Source organism: Polypterus senegalus, chromosome 10 (genome assembly GCF_016835505.1).
Source record: "Polypterus senegalus isolate Bchr_013 chromosome 10, ASM1683550v1, whole genome shotgun sequence".
NCBI lineage: Eukaryota > Metazoa > Chordata > Cladistia > Polypteriformes > Polypteridae > Polypterus > Polypterus senegalus.
In genome coordinates, this window is record NC_053163.1 from 1160866 (window position 1) to 1166865 (window position 6000).

Consider the following 6000-nt stretch of genomic DNA (forward strand, 5'->3'; position numbering starts at 1 on the left):
TTGAAAGATGTGAAAATACCAAAATTGGCATCTTCACAGTTTAATTGACTCGAGTATCTCTCTAAACCACTGCCTTTTTTTGCCTTGGTGAACCAAATGAGCAAAGCTGCATCATATATTAGTTGTTCTATCAATAAAGTTCTAGAACTTGCTACTGCTGAGTAAAACATCCTGCATTGTTCTGTTCCAAAAAAAAGGCAGGCATCTCTTCACCTAATGACTACAGACCTGTGGCCCTTACATCTCACATCATGAAGACCTTCAAGGCGCTGGTCCTGGACTACACGAGTCCCCTTGAAAGACCACATGGAGCCACTGCAGTTTGCATATCGGACAAAAACTGGAAAGGAGGATGCAATTATCTGTCTGCTTATTCTCACCTGGACAAAGCTGGCAGCACTCTGAGGATTAGGTGTTTTTTTTTTTGTTTCTCCAGTGTCTTCAGTACCATCTAGACAAGCCTGTTAAGGGGTAAACTCAGACATATGTAGATGGATGAGCCCTTGGTGTCCTTGATAATGGGCTATCTGTTCTGAGATTCTTATGACTGGAGCACCACAAGGAACATTCTGATCATCTTTTCTCTTCACTCTGCACACTTTGAAATATAATTGTAACATCCGGTCATGTCACTTGGAAACATTTTCAGGCGATTCTGCAGAGTGGAGGAGTCTGACAGAGAACTTTGAAAACTGTTGACCCTTTAGACCAGCAATTGCAAAAATGAGTCTATTGCTACATACTGTTTCATAACCACATCGACCCTTAGTTCAAATAACACTTACAAAGCATCAGTAAAGTGTCTCTGGAAAGGGTGGTAAAGATAAAAGGCTGTGATGCACTTGTACTGAGATGATTAAAAAGACAGGCTCAGTTAGGGGACCAGTGGCGGTTGTAATTAGGAGAAGAGAATGAAGGCAAATCTGAGTGCCATTGTGAGCAATACCGCACAAAGAAGCATTCCGCATAAGTGTGTGAAAACACGATTTTGGGGCCTCCATAACGCATCACTGGGACTGCACTCTAATCCTGAGCCAAGTTAGAAGTTTTTGTCTTTTTTCTTATTATTGTGTGTATTTGAGGAGGACTGGTGTTATTAATATTTGCTAAACTTCTGTAAAAGCTAAATTTCTCCTGGTCTATCTATCTATCTATCTATCTATCTATCTATCTATCTATCTATCTATCTATCTATCTATCTATCTATCTAAAATGTATATGGCCTAGACAAGTTGGCAATTGTTTGAAGTGTTCTCCACTCATAAATCATCTTCCCAGACTCATAGGTATAACCTTCCTTCTGAAGGCCTCAGAGAGTTCTTTTGATCTTGGCATTGTGATAGCAAACACTTCAACAACAAAAAGCAAACCATATTAAATGTCCGAGTTTGTTTAAATGAGCCAGTTTCAAATAAAGTCCTCTCTAATGATATTCTGATCATTCACCTGATATGGGTGCACTATATTCTCATTTTAAATATTTGAGGTAGTAATAAATGTAGGAGTGTACTTACTTTATCCACATAGGAAATTTTCATTTATGTGTTTTTAAAATCATACAGTGGACTACAAAATGTAAATGTGGTTTTCTGTATATACAGTATATATATACTGTATATATATATATATATATACTTTGCCCCCTACTCGCTTCACTCGCCCACCCCCCAACCCCTCTCTCAGGTGGCGCACTTCACGCTCGCAACTTCGCGTCTCTGCCGCTTGCACAGTGAATCAGCTGCTGCCGAGCTGTGTGATCTGCATGTCGTGCTGCGCGGCTAACATTTAAAAGCCTGTACAACAGCTGTCCTTTTGTCTCACCTCCTTGTCTAATGGGATGTTAAAGTGTCTCCGAGAAATTGTTTGTAAGTAGGACGTGATGTGCAAGTAGTCTCGTGGGACTTCAAAGTGTCTCCCCGAGATGATCACATCTTGACCCCAAATTTTTAACATAATAGATAGATATATATTGTGAGTTGGGGAGCTGTTCGCACCCCTACAGGTTAAAAAAGACGCTGAAAGACTACCTTCACATTGCTCCCTTGCTTGCTGGACTTGCGGCTGATCTATTGCGCGATCCACGCAGTACTTCGCAGACTTTAAAGCCCGAGCAACACCTATCAGTTTTTGATTGCTTGTTTGCTTTTCTCTCTCTCAGACCTTCCCTGCTCCTGACGTGCACTCCTTTGAAGAGGAAGATATGTTTGCATTCTTTTAAATTATGAGACGGAACTGTCATCTCCGTCTTGTCAAGGAGTCCGTTTAAACCTTTAAAGAAAAGGAGGCATATGTTTGTTTGCAGTGTTTGAATAAAATTCCTGTCTCTACAACTTCTCGTGTTTCTGTGCAAATCTGTGACCCAAGCGTGACAATATATCCTATATATATATACAGTGCTGTGAAAAACTATTTGCCCCCTTCCTGATTTCTTATTCTTTTGCATGTTTGTCACACAAAATGTTTCTGATCATCAAACACATTTAACCTTTAGTCAAATATAGTTTTTAAATGATGATTTTTATTATTTAGGGAGAAAAAAAATCCAAACCTACATGGCCCTGTGTGAAAAAGTAATTGCCCCCTTGTTAAAAAATAACCTAACTGTGGTGTATCACACCTGAGTTCAATTTCCGTAGCCACCCCCAGGCCTGATTACTGCCACACCTGTTTCAATCAAGAAATCACTTCAATAGGAGCTGCCTGACACAGAGAAGTAGACCAAAAACACCTCAAAAGCTAGACATCATGCCAAGATCCAAAGAAATTCAGGAACAAATGAGAACAGAAGTAATTGAGATCTATCAGTCTGGTAAAGGTTATAAAGCCATTTCTAAAGCTTTGGGACTCCAGCGAACCACAGTGAGAGCCATTATCCACAAATGGCAAAAACATGGAACAGTGGTGAACCTTCCCAGGAGTGGCCGGCAGACCAAAATTACCCCAAGAGCGCAGAGACGACTCATCCGAGAGGTCACAAAAGACCCCAGGACAACGTCTAAAGAACTGCAGGCCTCACTTGCCTCAATTAAGGTCAGTGTTCACGACTCCACCATAAGAAAGAGACTGGGCAAAACGGCCTGCATGGCAGATTTCCAAGATGCAAACCACTGTTAAGCAAAAAGAACATTAGGGCTCGTCTCAATTTTGCTAAGAAACATCTCAATGATTGCCAAGACTTTTGGGAAAATACCTTGTGGACTGATGAGACAAAAGTTGAACTTTTTGAAAGGCAAATGTCCCGTTACATCTGGCGTAAAAGGAACACAGCATTTCAGAAAAAGAACATCATACCAACAGTAAAATATGGTGGTGGTAGTGTGATGGTCTGGGGTTGTTTTGCTGCTTCAGGACCTGGAAGGCTTGCTGTGATAGATGGAACCATGAATTCTACTGTCTACCAAAAAATCCTGAAGGAGAATGTCCGGCCATCTGTTCGTCAACTCAAGCTGAAGCGATCTTGGGTGCTGCAACAGGACAATGACCCAAAACACACCAGCAAATCCACCTCTGAATGGCTGAAGAAAAACAAAATGAAGACTTTGGAGTGGCCTAGTCAAAGTCCTGACCTGAATCCAATTGAGATGCTATGGCATGACCTTAAAAAGGCGGTTCATGCTAGAAAACCCTCAAATAAAGCTGAATTACAACAACTCTGCAAAGATGAGTGGGCCAGAATTCCTCCAGAGCGCTGTAAAAGACTCATTGCAAGTTATCGCAAACGCTTGATTGCAGTTATTGCTGCTAAGGGTGGCCCAACCAGTTATTAGGTTCAGGGGGCAATTACTTTTTCACACAGGGCCGTGTAGGTTTGGATTTTTTTTCTCCCTAAATAATAAAGCCATCATTTAAAAACTGCATTTTGTGTTTACTTGTGTTATATTTGACTAATGGTTAAATGTGTTTGATGATCAGAAACATTTTGTGTGACAAACATGCAAAAGAATAAGAAATCAGGAAGGGGGCAAATAGTTTTTCACACCACTGTATATATATATTCATGGCATCTGATTGTATGGGTGGTTACCTACCAGGTAACACTTGTGATTAGTCAGCAAATCAGTAAACATCCGCCACGGTGTCCTCTTTCAGTTGTGAGAAGCAGATCATAGAATGGTTGAAATAGTTTACTGTCAAATAATGCAAAGAGTACGCGACATGTGTTTCGCCCTAATTCTGGGCTCATCAGGCATACACACTCACTGCACCCCCTCTCAGGAATCGAACCTCGGACGCGGGCGTTAGAGGAGAAGCGTACTCCTTGCATTATTTGACAGTAAACTATTTCAGCCATATACAGTGAAACCTCGGTTTGCGAGTAACTTGGTTTATGAGTGTTTTTATGCAAGACAAGCTAAATTTTTTAAGAAATTTTGACTTGATAAACGAGCGATGTCTTACAATACGAGTAGTATGGATACACTTTGTCTGCTGAGCATCATGTGATCACAACTGAGCTGATGGTTCTTCTCTCTCTCGTGTGCGCGTCTCTCTCTCCTTATCTCTCTCGCTCACGTGCGCGTTCCTTATCTCTCGCCCAGCGCATCTCTCTCTCTCTCTCTCTCTGGCAATCGTCTCCTATTCTCCGTCTGAGTCTGCGTACCTCACTCATATAGTCAACATCCGTACGTGCATATACTGTTTACTACAGCATTGTGACTGTGTGACTGTGTGTGTGTGTGTGTGTGTGTGTGCTGTGAAGTGCAAGTCCCCATCTTGCTCCCCAAAACACGAAGCTGAGTCTCAGTACTTTAACAACACCAGCTTTATTCAGCTTGAAACAGCAACAGCGCAGTTATTTATTGTACCGGGATCTTTATAATGTTCCTTGTATCACCCATCGATGGCAGGCGCTTATAGCATGTCTGTGATCTTTTTGGATGCGCTTATACGGTGAACTGCTACAACGCTGGGAGACTGCGATTGCTTTGGGACGCTCTTCCGCGTGTCGTCCTGTATGATGGAATCCCACAAGAGTTTAGAAACTCACTCACACCAGCCATGATTCTTTTTAAAGGTAAAGTGCAGGTTAATTTGTTTTATGTATTTTTACTTTATATTTTGCATTAATCATTTTTCATGAATAGTTTTGGGATGTGGAACGAATCATCTGAGTTTCCATTATTTCTTATGGGGAAATTTACTTTGATATACGAGTCCTTTGGACTGCGAGCACGTTTCCGGAACGAATTGTGCTCGCAAACCGAGGTTGCACTGTATATATATATATATATATATATATATATATATATATATATATATATATATATAGTGGAGGAAATAATTATTTGACCCCTCACTGATTTTGTAAGTTTGTCCAATGACAAAGAAATGAAAAGTCTCAGAACAGTATCATTTCAATGGTAGGTTTATTTCAACAGTGGCAGATTGCACATCAAAAGGAAAATCGAAAAAATAACTTTAATTAAAAGATAGAAATTGATTTGCATTTCATTGAGGGAAATAAGTTTTTGAACCCCTACCAACCATTAAGAGTTCTGGCTCCCACAGAGTGGTTAGACACTTCTACTCAATTAGTCACCCTCATTAAGGACACCTGTCTTAACTAGTCACCTGTATAAAAGACACCTGTCCACAGAATCAATCAATCAAGCAGACTCCACACTCTACAACATGGGAAAGACCAAAGAGCTGTCCAAGGATGTCAGAGACAAAATTGTAGACCTGCACAAGGCTGGAATGGGCTACAAAACCATTAGTAAGAAGCTGGGAGAGAAGGTGACAACTGTTGGTGCGATTGTTCAAAAATGGAAGGAGCACAAAATGACCATCAATCGACCTCGCTCTGGGGCTCCACGCAAGATCTCACCTCGTGGGGTGTCAATGGTTCTGAGAAAGGTGAAAAGAATCCTAGAACTACACGGGAGGAGTTAGTTAATGACCTCAAATTAGCAGGGACCACAGTCACCAAGAAAACCATTGGAAACACATTACACCGCAATGGATTAAAATCCTGCAGGGCTCAAGGTCCCCTGCTCAAGA